Source organism: Salmo salar, chromosome 03 (assembly GCF_965601325.2).
Source record: "Salmo salar chromosome 03, fSalSal1, whole genome shotgun sequence".
In the NCBI taxonomy this organism is placed as follows: domain Eukaryota; kingdom Metazoa; phylum Chordata; class Actinopteri; order Salmoniformes; family Salmonidae; genus Salmo; species Salmo salar.
The window spans coordinates 56,427,678-56,441,708 of NC_138293.1; the positions used below are offsets into that span (position 1 = coordinate 56,427,678).

Below are 14,031 nucleotides of genomic sequence, written 5' to 3' on the forward strand. Positions count from 1 at the left end.
GCAAGGCTCTCCAAGGGGTGATGCAGTCTGCCAAACACATCACCGTGGGCAACCTACCTGCCCTCCAGGACTCTTACAGCACCCAATGTCACAGGAAGGCCAAAAAGATCATCAAAGACAACCACCCGAGCCACTGCCTGCTCACCCCGCTATCATCCAGAAGGCGAGGTTAGTACAGTTGCATCAAAGCTGGGACCGAGACTGAAAAACCATCTCAAGGCCATCAGACTGTTAAATAGCCATCACTAGCACATAGAGGCTGCTGCCTATATAAACTCGGCAGATTGGTTGATTTCCAGGTTTTTATGCCATGTCTTGAGATATGCAGACAGAGTTTTGGGTTTCTGTCATGCCTTTTTATAGGCTCAGAGATTAAATAGAAAATTGTTGTGCTCCTATTCCACAGCGATACTATGTAATTTAGCAGACACTTTTCCTATAACTTAGTGCATTCATCGTAAGATAGCTAGGTGAGACAACCACATCACAGTCGTACATTGTAATGGCTGTCGGGAGAGAGTAGACCAAGGCACAGCGGAGTTAGTGTTCATCATGATTTTAATTAACGTAAGAACACTGTACAAAACTGAACAAAAACACGACAGCAAAACAGTCCTGTTAGGAAATAATCTAACAAACAATTACCCACAAAACCCCAACGGAAAAACAGGCACTTATGTGTGACTCCCAATCAGCAACAACCAACAGCTGTGCCTGATTGGAAGCCACACGGCCAAAATCAATGAAACAGACAACATAGAAAATGAGCATAGAACGCCCACCCAATGTAACACCCTGGCCTAACCAAAATAAAGAACAAAAAACCCCTCTCTATGGCCAGGGCGTTACATACATAAACTAATTTAACAGGCTGTGAAACCCGTAGCTGAATGGATTCAGACCTAGCATTTCTCACTGAATTGCTGTTGACGTTGAACATATGCTAAAACTAAGCTATGTAATTAATTTCAGACTCTCACATGCCATTATTCCCAACATATTATACCCTATAGGTTGTAAATAAACCCTTTTAAAGATGATATAACTTGTACCACTATTATAGGGCTGTGAAACCCATAGCTGAATTGTTTCAGACTGAGCATTTCTCACAATTTACGGAGAGCCATTTCCATTTATTTACAGTAGGGTGTTGATTAATTATTGCTTTCTTCAGTGGAAATACAGAATTTGTATAAAAATGACAAATATACCAAAAGATAAATCAAGGATAGTTGTACGACTGTTTAACCATGTTAATTATTACTGATAGATGAATACATGACAACTTGATACAAATATTTTATTAAAAAGAATTCATACAAAAGTCAAGAGTTGGCTATAACATGAGTACAAAGTGAGTGTAAATGTCTGTATTATAATTTCCCATCATAAAAATGGATCCCCACATTAACTGTGAGATTGTGTTGAATTGCCTAAATATCTTGAAATAACTTTATTTTATAGAAAGATGGAGTGGGAAACCAAGGTGGTTTTAGTTGTGCAATTTTACATCCTACTAAGGTGTTTGGTGCAGTATTTATCAAGTAAAAAAATGTGTGACTTGTTTTATGTAAACAAAGTCTGAGCTGCTGGGCAGGACTGTCTCACTGTCTGTGCCATTGGCTAGATGGTAATAACCGCATCTGTTCATCCCGTGTTAGTGAACAAATTGACATTGTCGAAATCAAAACCCAACCCTCAGCTACATCCTGATGAACTCTTGTCCACAAATCTCAGTTTTGGACTATACCAAGACCAAAATTAACCTACTTGCACTTTTTAGTCAGGCACTTGAATAAATATCGATGTCACATATGCCATTTTCAAAGAGGTTGGTTGTTCGATTCAGTCCCACTTTAAAGCTTGAAATGGTCTAATTGACTCAACAACCAAAAATACACATGTATCAAATGTTATCCTTCTTAATGAACCAGAAATTCTGTAGTTATTTCTGGTTGCTCATCAAAGTTAGCTGACTAAATAACTAAGTGATCTTGTTTTGAAGCATATTTCTCATGGCATCTTGGGTATTCCCTATTTCATAGTAAAATAATGTTGCAGACTTCATGAAGGCTCTACTGGACGTTGGATGTAGTTAGATGCTGCAGTTGGATGTACACTTGAACTCCTGCTTAAATGGATCCTTCAAACTTTCGCACATCCCACGGAACTCTGCGTTATCCTTCAGGGGAAAAAAGGACACACACAATTGTATTAAAGTTGCACTATGCAAAAGTTGCTCCTCCATTTCCTGGTTGCTAAAACTAGTCGTTTACCTAAATGTAGTTTATTTGACAAAATAAGATGGTGTAGATAATCATTGCACCGTCTAAATCGCTGTGAAATATATTTTCCATATGCAAAAATATTGTATTTTCAGCTGTTTGACGCTGGTGTACAAAACCGAAAGTAAAAGATGCAAAAACAAAACGTAATAACGGGAAGCATAGAAATAGCGCACATATATATATATATATATTATATATATATATATATATATATATATACCGCTTCTTACACTTGCTTTCATGTAGAATTATAGATCTATGACTCACATTGTGTCTATGTCCTATGTGAATTTGGTCAATTTCCAAAAAGGTGACATATTGCCACTTTAAAAGGAAACACAATAAAAAAGCTAGAAATGCAATTAACGCAACTCATTTAGCCTAATACAGCTTTGTTGTGGTTCAAACAAAAGTACACTTTCAAGTAAAGCTGATGAGCATAACTCTAAGATTTCCTTAAGAATTTGTATCAGATTTCAGCCCCAGTCTACACATTCATACTGCAGTAGTGCAGTCTTACCCTGTTAAATGTGGCACAGTTGGTGAAGATAAGCTGCACGTCAGACTCAAAGTGTTGCACTGACTGGTAGAGATTCTGCTGCAGCTTCTCCACAACCCTGTCCAGCCACATCAGTCTTTATCACACTGGAGTAGTTTCTCACCTGGCGTTGAAAGGCAGTGATGTATACAGACAGCAAAATAAGTTAATGTTGACACGCATACAAACTCAAGACACTAAAAACCTACACAGGCAAGCATGCATGCACAGACGCACACATTCTCTCTCTCTCACACACACAGAGAGAACTAAACAAAACATGCAAGGATCTTTCACAAAGATGTGGTCCTCATCTGCATGGTAGCGACACAGCAGGAGGTCCTGGCATTCCTGTCAGAGTAAACACACCATTATTACACCCGTACGTGTCATATACCACTACTGCTCTAAACGATTGCTACTTAAATACACAGTTCAAACAGAATTCACTCAATGTAATATTTCATGTCATGGATATTGTGACACTCATGATTGAATGATTCACTGATAAATGATTGCTTGATTCTCACCAGTTGGTGGTCAGAGATTCGGCAGGTCAAGGCTTCCTGGTAGGTAATTTGTTTTGGGTAGCGACACGGCTGACTGGTCCTCTGTACACACTATGTACACATCCACTGACTATTATCCCTGTGTTGATACACCACATGCACACACGCTCACACAAACATTACAGAAGTGCACTAATAAACTGACAGTTGAGTGTCCCCACACAGAACAAACAGACCTCTCCTCCCTCTCCCAGAACTCTTCTCACCCCATCATGGCATCATCCACATTAGGAAGATGACATCTCTGATGGAAGGAGCGAGGACACTCATCACAGCATATCAAGCTGCCCTGGCTTCTACAGATGAAGCAGTCGTCATCGTTATCCTGATCGTGCTGCCAAGACAGAAGAGAGGAAGGTGAGAAGGAATTGGTTAATCTGTTATTGCTGATACACTTATCTTATAAATGTCCGTGTCCAGTTTCAGGTGGTTCTCCAAAAACAGACTATATTCAAGGTTTGCACCGAGTGAGGAGTTCCCTCGCCATTTTAGCTGCCATAAATCTTGTATTTCCCAACATCTTTGCAGGGACTAGTTGTTTCTGTGACCATGTGTAGACGTCAGGGCGTCAAACAGTGCAACCAAAACAAAGATCTACACACATGCAAGACACACTTATCACTCGCTACAAAACGCGGCTTTAACATCTTTCTGGTTTTGGAGAACCACTTGCAAATGGACACTGACATTTGTAAAACACTTTTTACCGAATCGAGAACAAAGTATTGCCAAAAAACAGCTTAGCTGAAAGATTCCTTGAGACTTTCCATTAAACAATCAGTAACGGGTATGGAGTATCACAATTATGTAGCTACTACATAGGGCTATGTTTATTACACTTTGAAAATCGTATATCTACCAGATGCAAACCGATCCTTATGTAGCGTTCCATTGATGGCCCCACAGGTGACTTTGAAGACTGACTTTTCCACAACACCATGGCTGTGTCCTGCACTGCTCTCTCCTCCAGGTGTGTTTGCCTGCTCTCCTCCCTGCATCTTCTGTCTTTGCTGCTCAGCTTCCTCTTCTTCATCCTCAAACGCATCATCTTCCTCAGGTATTGAGTCTAACATTGAAGTAAAGTTAGTTTATATTTCAAAGGTTTAGGGAAAGATGGCTTACTATATCAATTGAAGAGTTTGAAGAGTCAAGTTTGTGTTATTCATGAAACCTTGTAACAACAACACACAGTTGCATTATCTTTACAATTGATAGTTAGAGAGACAACACAATCCCCTTTACCAGAGTCATGTCTGAAGAATTCAGAAAGATTCTATAGAGATTGCTGTAAATACCTGTGATTGAGTTCGCTGATTGGTTGGAGGGGAACAGTGCTTTCTTGGCCTAAAATAGGACCAAAGTGACAGATAAGTTTAACACTGAATAGACAGTTTATTTACTTTGGTAATAATATGTACAGTACAAGTCAAAAGTTTGGACACCTACTCATTCCAAGGTTTTTCTTTATTTGTACATTGTAGAATAACAGTGAAGACATCAAAACTATGAAATAACACATATGGAATCATGTAGTAACCAAAAAAGTGTTAAACAAATCAAAATATATTTGACTCTTCAAAGTAGCCACCCTTTGCGTTGATGACAGCTTTGCACACTGTTGGCATTCTCTCAACCAGCTTCATGAGGTAGTCACCTGGAATGCATTTCAATTAACAGGTGTGCCTTAAGTTAATTTGTGTAATTTCTTTCCTTAATGCTTTTGAACCAATCAGTTGTGTTGTGACAAGATAGGGGTGGTATACAGAAGAGAACTATTTGGTAAACGACAAAGTCCATATTATGGCAAGAACAGCTCAAATAAGCAAAGAGAAACGACAGTCCATTACTTTAAGACATGAAGGTCAGTCAAGTATGTTCATTAGAGTTACCAGCCTCAGTTCAAGTAACACACATCTCAACAAACTGTTCAGAGGAGACTGAATCAGGCCTTCATGGTCGAATTCCTGCAAAGAAACCACTGCTAAAGGACACCAATAATAAGAAGGGACTTGCTTGAGCCAAGAAACATGAGCAATGGACATTAGACCGGTGGAAATCTGTCATTTGGTCTGATCCAAATTTGAGATTTTTGATTCCAACCGCCGTGTCTTTGTGAGACGCAGAATAGGTGAACGGATGATCTCTTCATGTGTGGTTCCCACCGGGAAGCATGGAGGTGGTGTGATGGTGCTTTGCTGGTGACACTGTCTGTGATTTATTTAGAATTCAAGGCACACTTAACCTGTCTGGGCTAGGGGGCAGTATTTTCACGGCCGGAAGAAAAATGTACCCAATTTAAACAGGTTACTACTCTGGCCCAGAAACTAGAATATGCATATTATTAGTAGAGTTGGATAGAAAACACTCTGAAGTTTCTGAAACTGTTTGAATGGTGTCTGTGTAAAACAGAACTCATACGGCAGGCAAAAACCTGAGAAAAATCCAAGCAGGAAGTGGAAAGTCAGAGAATCAAAAGAAGATCTACAATTCTCAATCAAAACTACAGTGTCTGTGGGGGACGTTGCACTTCCTAAGGCTGTCAACAGCCTTCAGAAAGTGGTTTGAGCATTTTCCTGTCACTGGGCAGATAATAGGAGCTCAATTACTGAGTGGTCTGCCTGGCAACAAAGGGATTGGATATGCGCGGTCATGCGAGCACACCTTTCCTTTTTGTTCTTGAATGAATATGCTATTGTCCGTTGGAATATTATCGCAATTTTACGTTAAAAATACCATAAAGATTGATTTTAAACAGCGTTTGACATTCTTTAAGTACGGTAACGGAACATTTTGACTTTTCGTCTCTGGTTCCGCGCTCGCGCGTTATGCCTTTGGATAAGTGATCTGTACGCACGAACAAAACTGAGGTATTTGTACATAAATATGGATTATTTCGAACAAAAACATCTTGTGGAAGTAGCAGTCCTGGGAGTGCCTTCTGACGAAGATCAGCAAAGGTAAGAGAATATTTCTAATACTAATTCTGAGTTTAGGTTGCCCCGAACTTGGCTGGTGTCTGAATAGCTCGCCGTGATGGCTGAGCTATGTACTCAGAATATTGAAAAATGTGCTTTCTCCATATAGCTATTTTAAAATCTGACACAGCGGTTGCATCCAGGAGTAGTCCATCTATAATTCTTTAAATAATTGTTATATATTTTGTCAACGTTATGATGAGTGTTTTTGTAAATTGATGTGCACATTCACCGGCTGTTTTGGTGGGAATACATTTTCTGAACCTCACGCACCAATGTAAAATGCTGTTTTTGTATATAAATATGAACTTTATCGAACAAAACATACATGTATTGTGTAACATAATGTCCTAGGAGTGTCATCTGATGAATATCGTCAAAGGTTAGTGCTTCATTTAGCTGTGTTTTGGGTTTTATTGACACATGTCCTTGCTTGGAAAATGGCTGTGAGATTATTTTTCTCTATGTACTCTCCTAACATAATCTAATGTTTTGCTTTCGCTGTAAAGCCTTTTTGAAATCGGACAATGTGGTTACATCAAGGAGAAGTGGATCTTTAAAATGGTGTAAAATATACTGCTCAAAAAAATAAAGGGAACACTTAAACAACACAATGTAACTCCAAGTCAATCATACTTCTGTGAAATCAAACTGTCCACTTAGGAAGCAACACTGATTGACAATACATTTCATATGCTGTTGTGCAAATGGAATAGACCACAGGTGGAAATTATAGGCAATAAGCAAGACACCCCCAATAAAGGAGTGGTTCTGCAGGTGGAGACCACAGACCACTTCTCAGTTCCTATGTTTCCTGGCTGATGCTTTGGTCACTTTTGAATGCTGGCGGTGCTTTCACTCTAGTGGTAGCATGAGACGGAGTCTACAACCCACACAAGTGGCTCAGGTAGTGCAGCTCATCCAGGATGGCACATCAATGCGAGCTGTGCCAAGAAGGTTTGCTGTGTCTGTCAGCGTAGTGTCCAGAGCATGGAGGCGCTACCAGGAGACAGGCCAGTACATCAGGAGACGTGGAGGAGGCCGTAGGAGGGCAACAACCCAGCAGCAGGACCGCTACCTCCGCCTTTGTGCAAGCAGGAGGAGCACTGCCAGAGCCCTGCAAAATGACCTCCAGCAGACCACAAATGTGCATGTGTCTGCTCAAACGGTCAAAAACAGACTCCATGAGGGTGGTATGAGGGCCCGACGTCCACAGGTGGGGGTTGTGCTTACAGCCCAACACCGTGCAGGACGTTTGGCATTTGCCAGAGAACACCAAGATTGGCAAATTCGCCACTGGCGCCCTGTGCTCTTCACAGATGAAAGCAGGTTCACACTGGGCACGTGATAGACGTGACAGAGTCGAGATGCTGTGGAGAACGTTCTGCTGCCTGCAACATCCTCCAGCATGACCGGTTTGGCGGTGGGTCAGTCATGGTGTGGGGTGGCATTTCTTTGGGGGGCCGCACAGCCCTCCATGTGCTCGCCAGAGGTAGCCTGACTGCCATTAGGTACCGAGATGAGATCCTCAGACCCCTTGTGAGACCATATGCTGGTGCGGTTGGCCCTGGGTTCCTCCTAATGCAAGACAATGCTAGACCTCATGTGGCTGGAGTGTGTTCAGCAGTTCCTGCAAGAGGAAGGCATTGATGCTATGGACTGGCCCGCCCGTTCCCCAGACCTGAATCCAATTGAGCACATCTGGAACATCATGTCTCGCTCCATCCACCAACGTCACGTTGCACCACAGACTGTCCAGGAGTTGGCGGATGCTTTAGTCCAGGTCTGGGAGGAGATCCCTCAGGAGACCATCCGCCACCTCATCAGGAGCATGCCCAGGCATTGTAGGGAGGTCATACAGGCACGTGGAGGCCACACACACTACTGAGCCTCATTTTGACTTGTTTTAAGGACATTACATCAAAGTTGGATCAGCCTGTAGTGTGGTTTTCCACTTTACTTTTGAGTGTGACTCCAAATCCAGACCTCCATGGGTTGATCAATTGGATTTCCATTGACTATTTTTGTGATTTGTTGTCAGCACATTCAACTATGTAAAGAAAGTGTTTAATAAGATTATTTCTTTCATTCAGATCTAGGATGTGTTTAAGTGTTCCCTTATTTTTTTGAGCAGTGTAGTTGTATGTTTGAGAAAGTTGAATTATGTTTTTGAATTTGCCGCCCTGATATTTCACTGGCTGTGTCCCGCAGGTGGCGTCCCACGTAGCGCATAGAAGTTAACCAGTATGGCTACCACAGCATTCTGCAGCGATACACAGTCCCACTAAGCCCAAACCAGATGGGATGATCATTAGATTTTCAACAGGACAACAACCCAACACACCACAAGGCTGTGTAAGGGCTATTTTACCAAGAAGGAGAGTGATGGAGTGCTGCATCAGAACCTGGCCTCCACAACCCCCCCAACCTCAACCAAATTGAGATGGTTTGGGATGAGTCGGACTGCAGAGTGAAGGAAAATCAGCCAACAAGTGCTCAGCATATGTGGGAACTCCTTCAAGACCGTTGGAAAAGCATTCCAGGTGAATCTGGTTGAGAGAATGCCAAGAGTGTGCAAAGCTGTCATCAAGGCAAAGGGTGGCTATTTGAAGAATCTCAAATATAAAATATATTTTGATTTGTTTAACACTTTTTTTTTTGGTTACTACATGATTCCATATGTGTTATTTCATAGTTTGTCTTCACTATTATTCTAGAATGTACAAAATAGTAAAAAATTCAAAAAATAACCTTGAATGAGTAGGTGTTCTAAAACTTTTGACCAGAAGTGTATATTAACTATATGTTATCTAACTAGCCAAAGTTTATTGACTTGATTATTCACATCATTCTTAGGTAAGTGGTATAGTTGTTGTACGTTTCAATGGATATTGTTCATTCTGGCTATCTACTCTGATTTCAGAGCACTCTCGCGCAACATTGACAGTCAACGTTGGCAAAAAAAAACATAAATTGTTGCCAGCAGCACAGTTAGTCACTAACGCTCTGGAACTTCACTGGACTCTATGTAAACTGGAAACTATATACCCGGAGGCTGCATTTATTGTAACTGGGGATTTTAACAAAGCAAATTTGAGCTCAATGTTAGCTAAATTTTATCAGCATATTGATTGCACGACACGTAGGGCTAATACTCTCGACCACTGCTACTCGAACTTCTGCGATGCATACAAAGCCCTCCCTTCGGCAAATCCGATGCCATCTTGCTCTTCCCGACTTATAGGCAGAAACTCAAACAGGAGGTACCAGTGACGAGAACCATTCAACGCTGGTCTGACCAATCGAGAAGCCACGCTCCAAGATTGTTTTGATCACGCAGACTGGAATATGCTCTGGGCAGCCTCAGAGAATGACATTGATCTATATGCTGACTCAGTGAGTGCGTTTTATAAATAAGCGCATTGGAGATGTCGTATCCATTGTGACTATTAAAACCGCCCCTAACCAGAAACCGTGGATGGATGGCGGCATTTGCGAAAAACAAAGCGCGATCCACCGCATTTTACCATGGAAAGAGGTCTGGTAATATGGCTGAATATAAAGTGTAGTTATTCCCTCAGCGAGACAAGCGAAATGCCGGCACAGGGACAAGGTGGAGTCGCAATTCAACGGCTCAGACACGAGACGCATGTGGCAGGGTCTACAGGAAATCAGACAACAAAAATAAAAACAGCCACGTCACGGATACCGACGTCACGCTTCCAGACAAACTAAACACCTTCATTGCCAGCTTTGAGGATAATACAGTGCCACCGTTGCGGCTCGTTAACAAAAACTGCAGCACCCTCCCCCTCCTTCTCAGTGGCTGGTGTGGGTAAAACATTTAAACATGTTAACCCTCACAAGGCTGCTCGCCCAGACGGCATCCCTAGCCGCGTCCACAGAGCATGCGCAGACCAGCTGGCTGGTGTCTTTACAGACATATTTAATCGCTCCCTATCCCAGTCTGTTGTCCCCACATGCTTCAAGATGGCTACCATTGTTCCTGTACCCAAGAAGGCAGAGAACAGAACTAAATGACTACCGCCCCGTAGCACTCACTTCTGTCATCATGAAGTACTTTGAGAGACTAGTCAAGGATCATATCACCACCACCTTACCTGTCACCCTAGACCCACTTCAGTTTGCATACCGCCCCAACCGGTCCACAGATGACGCAACCGCCATCACACTGCCCTATCCCATCTGGACAAAAATAATACTTATGTAAGAATGCTGTTCATTGACTACAGCTCAGCATTCTACACCATAGTACCCTCCAAGCTCATCATTAAGCTGGAGGCCCTGGGTCTCAACCCCTCCCTGTGCAACTGGGTCCTAGACTTTCTGACGGGCCGCCCCCAGGTGGTGAAGGTAGGAAACAACATCTCCACTTCGCTGACCCTCAACACTGGGGCCCCACAAGGGCGTGTGCTCAGCCCGGTACTGTACTCCCTGTTCACCCACGACTGTGTGGCCATGCACGCCTCCAACTCAATCCTCAAGTTTTGCAGACGACACAACAGTAGTGGGCTTGATCACCAACAACGACGAGACAGCCTACAGGGAGGAGGTGAGGGCACTCGGAGTGTGGTGTCAGGAAAACAACTTCTCACTCAACGTCAACAAAACTAAGGAGAATATCGTGGACTTAAGGAAACAGCAGAGGGCGCACTCCCTCTATCCACATCGAAGAGACAGCAGTGGAGAAGGTGGAAAGTTTTAAGTTCCGGGGCGTACACATCACAGACAAACTGAAATGGTCCACCAACACAGACAGTGTGGTGAAGAAGGCGCAACAGCGCCTCTTCAACCTGAGGCTGAAGAAATGTGGCTTGTCACCCAAAACCCTGAAACCTTTACAGATGCACAATCGAGAGCATCCTGTCGGGCTGTATTGCAGCCTGGTACGGCAACTGCACCGCCCTCAACCGCAAGGCTCTTCAGATGGTGGTGCGCATCACCGGGGGATATACTACCTGCCCTCCATGACACCTACAGCACCGATTGTCACAGGAAGGCCAAAAAGATCAAAGACAACAACTACCCGAGCCACTGCCTGTTCACACCACTATCATCCAGAAGGCGAGGTCAGTACAGGTGCATCAAAGCTGGGACCGAGAGATTGAGAAACGGCTTCTATCTCAAGGCCAATCAGACTGTTAAACAGCAATCACTAGCTCAGAGGCTGCTGCCTATATTGCGACCCAACCACTGGACACTTTAACAAATGGATCACTAGTCACTTTAAATAATGCCACTTTAATATTGTTCACATATCTTACATTACTCATATTACATGCATATACTGTATTTTATACCATCTACTGCACCCTGCCTTTGCCGCTCGGCCATCGCTCATCCATATACTTATATGTACATATTCTCCTTCACCCCTTTAGATTTGTGTGCATTAGGTAGTAGTTGGGGAATTGTTAGATTACTTGCTAGATTTGTGTGTATTAGGTACTTGTTGGGAATTGTTAGATATTACTGCACTGTAGAAACTAGAAGCACAAGCATTTCGCTACACTCGCATTAACATCTGCTAACCATGTGTATGTGGCCATTAAAATTTGATTTGACTTAGAACTGCCTATCCAGCACTGCTATGGCGAGTAAAATGGTCAGAGGTGTTCTCTCATTTGTTTCTGGAAGTAGCTAGCCAAAGTTAGCTTGGGTGCTTGACTGCCGTTGAACGCTCGGATCAACCCTACTCCTTGGCCAGAGCGTCAAGTGTGCCCTCTGAACGCTCCCAGAGTGTGAAAAGCACTGAAATTAATCTGACAATGCTCTGGATTTTAATAACGCCCAGAGCGCACTCTGGCACTGCAGATTGAACACACCCGAAATCGTAAAATGTTTAGCTAGTCATTTGATATGTTAACAACTAGCAAGAAGTTGCATTGCAACAGCATCAACTTCCGGTAGACTGGTTAAGCTTTAGTACGCTCAACTGAAATGATGCCGTTCGTTTACAGTATACTAAATTTAACTAATAGTATGTAGTATATTCTCATTAAGAATGTAGTATACAGTATGTTAATATGGGTATTCAAACACAACCTTTCTGTCTACACACAAGACGGTTATCATAAGCATCGCTAACTGGCTACAGTACATACAGAGTGAAATACAAACACACGCACCAGACAGGAAAATGCTGGAAATTATTTGGCAGATAATGTCAAGTTTGGCTTTTTAAGCCAGTAGTGGCTAATCAGAGGTGGGATCATGTCAATGTGGCTTTGATAGAATAGTAACCGGGAGCTTTATGTTCATGACAGTTTGCGATGGAACATATGAAAAAAAAAAAAATGCATGCACTTTCAGAATTGATTGGCAAGCTACTCATAGGTGGGCTGGTAGCTCGTAATCTACTTGTTGAAGACCCCTGTTGCTAAGAAGAGTTGATCATCGAGTGACAAGTCCACATATTGACTCTGGATACCGGAAACTATAGAGTTTCGTCTGGGTCTCGTCTGAAGATACGACACACTGCTACAAGTTAGCTTCTATTAATGTTAGCCGCTAGCTAGCCGAATCAAGCTAGCTAGCACACTAGCTACCCTAGCAAGCCCGCCCTGTAAGAGGCAGAAACAGTTGTATTGTGAGTACTTCAGTGTTGCCAACTTAGCGACGTTTCAGACCCCTCTAGCGACACATTTTCAAAAAACAACTAGCTAAAATCTAGCGACTTTTTCTGGTGTTGGAGACTTCTGGAGGCTCTGACGTGAAAGCACTTATCGTTCTTACTCTTCTCAACAAGCAGGGGGTGCTGCCGTTGGCCCCACCCCCGTCCCAGTCCTCGTGCTGCAGTCAGAGCAGGAGACGTTCACCCTTCCGCGTCCAGACTGCAAATGAATCGCGCATGCGGGAAGCCGCCGCTGGCTGATCCCGCCCTGGCTAACGTTAAAAAAAAAAACAATGAACCTGAAGTAGGGCCAGACTAGTTACCATTTTCTCACATTGCCATTGACTTTTTTTTCTTTCTTTTTTTTTAAATGTATATGGTCTATTTTTGGTCCATTTAGATTGCATACAAAACATTGTATGGTTAAAAATGTTCCTGTTTTACTGTGACTTGTAGGCTGGGCCATAAGGTTAAAAACCAAACCAAATTAAGAAAAAAATATATATAATATGATGGCAATGCTTGCACATGAGTTTTAATAAAAGAGTCTACAAAGTTCGACAATGGCTCTAACATTGAGCCTATTCCTGCAACCACTGGTCTGCCTGGATAATTGCCTTGTTTTAGGTTTGTGTAATTTCGGTCAAATGTACAGGCATGGCGGTATGGCACATTTACAGCAAAGATATTCAGGTTTTGAGAAGGTGGTTTAATAGGGCTTGCTCCAGATTAGCGCATATCCCTTTGGAACACCTGTGTGGGATCAACACTCAGTTTTCTATAGAAACGTTCATTACTGAGTTGTCTCTGAATTTCTTCTTTATATTTTTCATAGTCTAAAACAACCACAGCTGTGTTTGATTAATGAACTTGCTATGTCCTCATTGTGGTTTTATGGACGTGTTTTAATGCGTCTTATTTATACTCGTTTGTAGTGTTTGAAATGCATATTATGTTTGGTAGCACTTGTTTATTTTTCCGTTTGCCTCCAACCCCTTTCCATGCGTGGAACGGATGTGGGTGGAGC

General features: G+C 42.5%; 1 long non-coding RNA gene across 1 annotated transcript; it reads right to left on the reverse strand.

The window, feature by feature from the left end:
• Positions 1 to 2,932: 2,932 nt before the first annotated feature.
• On the reverse strand, positions 2,933 to 13,229 carry LOC106600907 (uncharacterized). Its single transcript, XR_001327913.3, has 6 exons — positions 13,127 to 13,229; positions 4,691 to 4,739; positions 4,255 to 4,461; positions 3,602 to 3,729; positions 3,357 to 3,474; positions 2,933 to 3,177 (listed from the first exon to the last, which is right to left on the reverse strand). It is a non-coding gene; the product is annotated as an uncharacterized LOC106600907 (long non-coding RNA).
• Between the last annotated feature and the right edge of the window lie 802 nt (positions 13,230 to 14,031).